The following is a 9,214-nucleotide window of genomic DNA, read 5'->3' on the forward strand; positions in this document are numbered from 1 at the left end:
TACCCTGCACCTGTGTGGGAGACCTGGAAAAAGCTCCTGGATGCTGGCTTCTGATCAGTTCAGCTCTGGCCATTGTGGCCACTTGGAGGCTGAACTAGCAGACAGAAGCTCTTTCTTTGTCTCTTCTCTCTGTATGTCTGCCTTTACAATAAAAATAAATAAATATTTAAAAGCAACAATAGAACAAAACGCAGTTCAAATTCACCTTTAATACAACGAACTAGATTAAATCAGAACAGCTCGATTAATAAAAGTCTCAAATAACCAGGAAACCGATTGTTAAAACTTTGGCTGGCATTAAGAGGACTGTTGAAGCATGATGCTTTGAAGAGCCATGCCAGTGGGGAGAAGATGGCAGGCATCTTACTCTCTTGACACCATTTGCTGATTCTGTCTGAAGCAGTAGGAAAACAATGAAACTGAATATAGCTTATTTCAGTCTCACCAGCCCAGACAGACAAACATTAGAGTTCCCAGTCTGCTCGGAGAAAGGAAATGACCTCACAATTTAGACAGGTGACTCGGATTCCCAAGAGCTAAACCAAAGGAATGAACACAAACCAGAAATTTAGCAACTCTCTCCAAGACTGCAGAGTACCACAAACACGGTTATCACCCCTTCCCTGCCTGCCTGCCTCCCAAAAGAAAACTGCAAAGGAAAATAACTCCGACAAGTTTAACACACAATGGTCAGCATTCATCAGAAATAACCATGTTCACCGAGAATTAATGAAACATCATCAGAAAAATAAGAAAGAGAACCACAGGGAATTGAGATGTTGTCGTTAACAGAGAGGACTTTAGGGTAACTATGACTAATATATAAGGAATCCAGCATAAAATGAATCAAAGGTATATTCCATAATTTAAAATATAACCGCTAATAGGAAAATATTCACAGATGGGCCCAAGACACAGCTGAAGAGATCAAAAGTGAACTGGAAGCTGTATCAAAAGAAAATGACCAAAAATGAAAGCCTGGGAAGAAAAAGGAAGAACAACATAGGAAACACGTTTACATGCATGCAAGCAGAATCCAGGAGGAAGAGAGATGTGAATAGAATGAAGGCAGTGTAAGACGAGATAATGGCTGGCTACACATATTGACTGAGGAAATCAAAGTAAATCCACACCTAGACCACTATAATAAAGTTGTTCAAAAGCAAGGACAAACATAATATTCAAATTGCTTGAAATTGAAGAGAACGTTTTTTTGTTTCAACCGACCAACAGTGAGTCTTATGAGGCCATAGAGAACACTCTCCAATAACAAACACGACACTCACAGACTCTCAGCAGAACTACGGAATCCAGGAAGAAGGCTAGAAACCAGGAATGAAACATATAACGCACCAAAAGACAATGATGCCCAGCAAATCTATGCTCAGCAAAAATTTCCTTCAAATATACAGGCAAAATAAATTCTTTAAGCAGAAATCTGAGGGATCTTACCACCAGAATCCCTGAACAGCAGAAATCCCAATGGAAACTCTCTGGCAGAAAAAAAAAAAAAAAAAACAATCCACATGAAAGCTTGGAAAAAGTTTCCAAGGATTATTTTTAAAGTAGACGTGGAAATATCAAATTGAAGATCCGAAAACTGAAAAATAAAATTAGGTCCTTGTTTGACCTATCCTGTTCAATATTTATTGATTTGTATGACATCCACAAAACACACCAAAAAATATGAAACTATAAAAATGGGGTCTTTATTGCGACATAGTGAAGAAATCTGCTACCCGTGGTGTTGGCATCCTGCATGGGCACCACTTCAAGTCCCAGCTGTTCCACTTATGATCCAGCTAAATGTGAATGTGCCAGGGAAAGCAGTGGAGGATTTCCAAAGTGTCTGGGCTCCCGCACTCATGTACACGACAAAGAAGGAATTTTTTTGGCTCTTGGCTCTGCCCTGGACTGGCCCCGGCAGTGGCAGCCATTTGGAGAGTAAACCGGCAGACGGAACACCACTCTCTTTTGTCTCTCCTTCTCTCTCTCTAACTCTGCCTTTCAAATAAATCAGTATTTTTCAAAAAGTTAAATAGTATTTAAGATTCAAAACCATGTCCCATAGATCACAAAAATGAAAGGACTAACACGGAAAAGTCCCTTACAATCTGGAGTTATATACTTACCTACAGTTATGCTTAAATCTAGTGTTCTCACTCCACCATTGGTGAAACATCAAAATGTCGACCCTTTCTTCAAGATACCTTGTGGGTTCCTCTAACATTTACTGTTCGCCTATTTTGTGTCTATATCCATCTATTGTGTGCCAGGCACTGTTGGTTCTAGATCAGACAGTCCAACCGTATGCATCATCTTCCCAGGGTAAAAGCTGCCTTATAATCTTCCCCAATTTCACGAAATTGAACGTTCTCAACCCCTCCTTTTCAACAGGAACAACTTTGACAACGCCCATACTATCTGTTTTGCTTGTGGGTTTACCATTCCTCATCACTATACCACAACCTCCCTGAGACATGGTCATCCATCCATGTCACTTGGCACAATGCTGCACACACCAAAGTCTTTATATAAACATCCTCTGAATTAAGTCTTGACAAAGGGGAACAATGGGCCCCCACTCACAGGATGGAGGTTTAATAAAGACAAATAGGAAAATCCTTCACCTCCATTACATGAGAAACTGCTGGCTTCTGATGGAAAAAAGAAACAGGCTGATAAAATTTTGAAGTCTTTCAAATGTAATTTTCAGGCTAGGCCAGAAGAAGCAGACAGGAAGCCAACCTCTCAGCCAAATGCCCAAAGAAACTCACTTTAGCCATAAAGTTTGAACATGGACTCCAAAGGGGTCCCAAGAGCCCCCTTTGTGAGAAGTAGCACTCACGAAGCGGGCGTATGTAGTAGATTAAATCTACCAAGTCTTCTTCCCTTTCATTCTGCTCTTTCGAATGCTGCTACTTTTGCCTGGATTTCTGCCACTCCCAAACTAATTTTGAATTTTCTTTATTTATTAAAGTTAAATTTGAGTTCTCATTCCTTATTTGTTGACTTAACAGTCTAGGGATAAAATTCTTTGAAATTTAAGTCTACATTTTACCACATGTTGTTTTTAACAGAGAGAGAGAAAGAGAGAAGGAGATTGGGCAATTTTCTGCAGTGGTCTGGACATTTCAAGTCTCACCTCCCCAGTCTCATTTTACTACGTTAACGTTAACGTTGTAACTGGAGCTTGGAGAAACAGCAGCGTAATCTCCTCTATCTTACTTGACATTCTGGTGTATAACCAAATCCTTGCCTTGCCTTTTTATTCTTCCCCAAGTATTGCTCTCAAGGCTTTCTCCCTTCGACAGTTTTTTTTAACTTGTTTTGCATTATTTTGTGTTTTTTTTTTAATGCAGGTGTCCCGTAAATATGAATTGATACAGTAGAGCAATCTCAGGTATAAAACCAGGCAACCCCAGGTCTCATCCCAACTTTTACTGCTTAATGCCGGCATGATGTAAAACACATCGACTAGGTACTTGACTGTTTTTGTCTGTCTGTGAAGTGGGGATAATAATATTGAATTATTGGATGATTAGGGTTTCTGTCAGGATAGAACTCACTCATTCACTCAAGGGAAGCTCTGATCGTAGCAGCTGATATGGAACATGATACACACATTCACACATATGTACCAGGAGAGCTACCTGCGGATTCCCTTCCCTTTGAAGGGCTGTCTTTCCATTACCATATCCAGCCAGAGTGACTTCCTGCTTCAGTGCTACTTAAGCCAGTGAGCTTCCTTTGCTACCTTAGTCTCCAATTCTTTTATTCTAAAAGCCATCTCTGGCATTGGGCTTAGAAGATCAAGCTATTTGGTCCTCACCTCTTTGCCTTGACACATCTAGGGATTTGGCCCTGTCCTCGGCTATGACAGTTCCTCACAGATCCTTCGTGTTCCTGTTCCCTTTACAGCATCCACCCCGCAACCCAGGGCCAGCTTCTGCCCTGAGAGGTGTCTCACCAACACGCCAATTCAACTGCCACTCTTCCTGTTTGTTCCTGACCCACATCCCATCCAAACCCACGATTTTACATACAAAGCCCTGCTCCAGAAAAACCACACCCTCTGCTTGCCATTATTGGCAGAGCCAGTTGCTGGCCTTGTGTGTTTCTTGTCAAGGTGACCTTGCAGCAGGGTCAAACATACACAGCTCAGACAACTGAGATGTCGCCCGCAGCACCTCTCACCACTGGGGACACCAAACAGTCCTTCACACACATGCACAGCCCAGCACGTGACCATCACCACAAGAGGGTTGACAGCGTCTAGAGTTTACAACCTGCAGGGCAAATGTGGTCAAGCTGTGATTGTGTGAGGGGAAAAAAAAATACTGAGTCCAACCACTACAATTCAGAAATTGGTAAACAGAGAAATATTTCTAAATGTTTTCTCCAATTTCAGTACGTCAATAATTGCAAGATTTTTTTTAAAAATAAGAATCTGTTCTTCAGAATGCTAAAACTTTCTAAGACTCTGGTAAAAATCCTTCTATCTCATCTACTAATTTCTATGTATCAGATCCAGGCAGAGTTCACTTTAAATTATCCCGCCTGGACAATCACACATTGTCTAACTTGCTGCATATGTTATATTGGAATCACATTTTGTGAAAATTACATCAACTTAAGCCTTAAAAGTCATATGCCAAGGGCCCAGAGCAATAGTCTAGTAGCTAAATCCTTGTCTCACATGTGCCAGGATCCCATATGGGCACTGGTTCATGTCCCAGCTGCTCCTCTGCCCATTGAGCTCTCTGTTTGTGGCCTGGGAGAGCAGTAGAGGACGGCCCAAAGCCCTCGGAATCTGTACCCATGTGGGAGAGCTGGAAGAGGCTCCTGGCTCCTGGCTTCAGATCAACACAGCTCCAGCTATTGCAGACACTGGAGTGAGCCTGCGGGAGGAAAATCTTTCTCTCTCTCCCTTTTCTCTGTAAATCTGCCTTTACAATAAATATTTTTTTAAAAAAACCATATTCCAAAAAAGTTTATCTTCTTAGTACTTCATCTTTGACTTAAACTTTGATACTCACACAAGTAATCTAATAAGAAGTAGATCTTTCAAATATCTCTGAATATGGAAAAATAGGAACTGAGTCAGCACATATAAGCCTCAGTCTAGAAATTTCTTAAACAATCTTATGCCTCCCGGCCACTAACACATCCCAAGATGCGATACACCAAGCCACCTGTCACACCTTGAACTCACTGCATGCTCTCACACCTGGAACGACCTGCATCTCATTCATTCTACAAACGTTCGTTTAGTCAAGAAACGAAGCTGAGCAGAAGTGGCAGGCTCTGCGTGTATCATTCAGATAATCACGCAAATGGTGGAAAAGTTCGACTGTGATAACTGCTCTCCAGGAGAGGTGCTTGACAAATGAACATTAATAATAGAAGGGATGGATTGAGCCAAGTCAGATTTCCCCATGGAAGAGGTAACCTGGTCTCCAGTTTCTGAAAAGTTGAAGCAGTGGGTGGTGAGAGGCAGAAAGGTTTCCAAGAAGGGGTCACCGAACTGACCAGAAGCCCACAACTCAGAGGACCCAAAAGGGAATCTGAGCATGCAAAGGCCCTGGGGCATGAAGAGGCTGGTGAAAAAAAATACAGCATCTGTCTCAGCTTTCAAAATCCCTCTTTCTCTTCCACATACTGTTCACACATCACTTCCGCAATGAAGCTGTTTTCCCCTCTCCTTTCATACTGTAAATTGATCATCCTCGTGCCATTATGGCATTTGTTCTTTCCTCCTGTTAACACTTAGCTCACGGTTTTGCAATTCTCCGTTTATACCTCTGTCTGCCTCACTCGACTGAAAATCCACGAAGGACAAGGGGCCATAAAGTATTATCTTTGTATCTTTCTGAAGACAGGGACAAGCAGATTTCAAATGTTCCCTAAGTGTTTTATGAATGAGATAGGACAACTTAACCATGGCCGTGTACACCCAGACACAAACACGGTACCTTGAAAGTGCATTACTTACTTTGTGAGTTGTCAAACTGTTGGCAAAGATTTTGCTCTAAAGTAAGAACTTCAAAAAGAAAAAGCCCTTTCTCCCTCTAACCTTAGTGAATCATTAGGTGTTGTTTACTTCAGCATCAGAACCATCTGCCCAGACTTTGTTAGCACCACGTAATTCATTTTATAAATATCACACAATTATCTAATTTCTCAAACTCTCTGCAGGCTTTGAAAGGTGTTATTTTGGAAACAAGTCCTGGCCCATCCTAGGGAAATTCCCAACCCAGCGCAGTCCTTGCTAAGTATATCCATGGCGTAGGCAGGGAAAGGCCGCAGGATGTATAAATCCCCTGAGCTGTCCCACGGAAGCAGGACACTAAGAGCGGGGAGGGGGGGTCTCTACCTGCCCCTCCAGGCCTGCATGCACTTACAGGTGATCCTTCTGGAGCTCAGCGCCTGGAGGCTGAGCTCTGGCAGTCGCCCAGCAGTCCCTCCAAGCAGTGCAGGATTGCAGAAGCAGAAGGAAGATTCTGCACCCCCAGCAGAAACGGGTTTACTTGCCATCTTCCCTGCTGAGCCCTCTGAATGGGCAAAGCAGCCTCCCAGGTTTTCCTTACTTGGTGTAGGCCACTGAGCTAGGGAAGATTCCCCTCCCATCTCCAAATCCAATCCCACCCTTTTAGGGAGAGGAAAAACAATGCAATCAAGATTAGGGTATTCCTGTTGCAACCCAACCCCAGGGCTCTCGGGCTATTTGATACGGGGACTGTCAGATAGGGTGCTGCCCCTCCAGAGGCCGATCTGTATCTGACACTTTATGGGATTACAGGGAAGGTTTAGCAGGGTGGAGCTGGTGGTGGGGGAGTAGAAGGGGAAGCACACGGAGGCAGGTAATTTTAAACCTGGCCTACCCAGGGTTGTTTATGAAAAGCAGCAGATGGGCACTTATCATTCCCATACTCCCAGGCACACTCCCGGAGCCCTTGTCCTAAGCCCACATCCCTGAGAACCACGGCTGAGTCCCTGCACCACTCACCACTTCCTCCTCTGCCTGGCTCAGCTATGCCGGGGCAGGATGTGGGCTGCCTGGGAAAGCAGCCTTGTGCCGGCCCAGTCCCAGGGCCGCCCTTTGATCTCATCCTACTAGACTGTGTCCCTGCAGGGGCGCTCTGTGTGTGTGTGTGTGTGTGTGTGTGTGTGTGTGTTGTGTTACAATCTGGCATACAACTAAGTTAGTACTTTCTTACAGATTTCCTGCCTTTATTTATCTTTATTGATTCTAAACGCTCCTGGGAAGAAGGGCCGGATTCTGCGACATGCCAGGGATGAAGCAGTGGTCACCCCCCAAAGCTGGGCCGGGCTCTGTGGAAGGCTGGCCCAGTGCCGGTCAGCTGCTGATGTGGCTGCCTTTAGGTATGTTTCACCAGCCCATGTGATTTGATCGGCCTGGCTTTTAGCATGGGAGCTGTGTGTCTTGCACAGCCCAGGTTTGTTTCCTTTCTAGCAAGATGGTGTTTAGGGAAAGCTGTGCAGTACATGACATTAGACGGTAGTGGGTAAGGGTCTTGCCAGCAACTCTTGCCTGAGTTCTGTCCCCAAGGCTTACCCTGAGAGGCTGGAACAAACCCTTCTGGCACATTGCTCTTCTGAGGGGGAAAAAAAAAAAGCTACCCTCTGTGCCTTAGCCCATGCTGCTGCTGTAACAAAGCACCGCGCCCGGATCCTTCAGAAACAAGGCACAGTGACTGCTCGCAGCTTGGGAAGGCCAAGACAAAGGAGGCCACAGCTTCAGCACCTGGCAGAGGTTCACCCTTCACTTCTCAGGAGGCACCTTCTCACAGAGTATGCCAGGCAGTGCCCTTCCACCTCCACTATACTCAATTCCACGATCACTTCCCAGAGTTCCAACCTCTTAACACTGTCACCTACGGTGTCAGGTTCCACCTGATGGCTTTTGGAGGAAAGCAGACAAGAAGATCACAGTGTCTCGGTAATCAGGCCAGAACAAGGCATTCTCCTCCAGGAAGCCTTTAGCGATAGTTTTGTTCCTCCTCATCAGCGTAGGAAAGTGTCTATTAACCCCAATAGCTCTGAGCCCCCTGACAGCAGGAATTGTACCTTGTTCATGCCTAGGTCCCTGGCCTCAGCACAGTGTCTGGTATATGGTGGACATTCAGGAAATGTGGATGAACGAAACAGAACTTCCAACAGCTTGGTTTCTTTTTTATTATTAACCTTTGTTTATATGAAAGGCAGAGTGCACAATCTCTAATCTGCTGGTTCATTCCCTAAAAGGCCACTGCAGCAGCCAGAGCTGGGCCAGACCAAAGGCAGGAGGTCCAAGCTTCATTCAGATCTCCCATGTAGGTGGCAGGGACCAAAGAACTTGAGTCATGGATATTGCCTCTCAAAATGAACATTAGTTAGAACGGTGGATCTGAAAGGAAATAGACGGACTCAAACCAGGTACTGTGAGATGGGATGGGGGCTTAACTTCTTTACCATAGCACCCACACTTGGCTTTAAACATGAAGCCTCAAGTCAAAGGAACAGATTTTTTTCCAATTCCTAAGAGCTTACATATAACATAAAGATTTACTCAGAAATGGTTATGTGCTAGAACTGGTTTAGACAAAAATGAACCTATAAAAGTATCCACATTCACTACCAAGACTCCTGTATTTCCCTCTTAATTTAATGTATTACACTGAAGTAGACCCTTAGTGAACAGTAGTACTGCTCATTTTTAAACCCTTTGCACTGACACTGAGCCTCCAATCCAAGCTCATGCTGATCCCTGAAAATGTTGAATGAGAAACCCCTTGTCATGCACCTGCTATAGCCTGCCTTCTGCTTTGGGAGTCACTGTATGGATGCTACACATAATTCTATACATGAAGCCATGTGTACATGAGCCACATAACCTTGAATTTGAGAGTAGGGGACTTTCAGTTAATCCCACAATCCAGTTGTTGGGAGCCAAATGGTAATCATTTGGTGCCTTTGTGGGTCACAGAGTCTCTGTTGAACTACTCAATTACAACTCTTAACAATCCAAGGAGGAGCAGGCATGGTAGCATTATCAGCCTAAACCTTTGCCTGCAGTGCCGGCATCTCTTATGGATACTGGTTCCACCTGAGCTACCCTATTTCTGATCCAGCTCCCTGCTCATTGCCTAAGAAGTAAATGGCTCAAGCCGTTGGGCCCCTGCACCCACATGGGAGACCCAGAAGTGGCCCC

This window comes from Ochotona princeps, chromosome 1 (assembly GCF_030435755.1).
Source record: "Ochotona princeps isolate mOchPri1 chromosome 1, mOchPri1.hap1, whole genome shotgun sequence".
Taxonomy (NCBI): Eukaryota; Metazoa; Chordata; class Mammalia; order Lagomorpha; family Ochotonidae; genus Ochotona; species Ochotona princeps.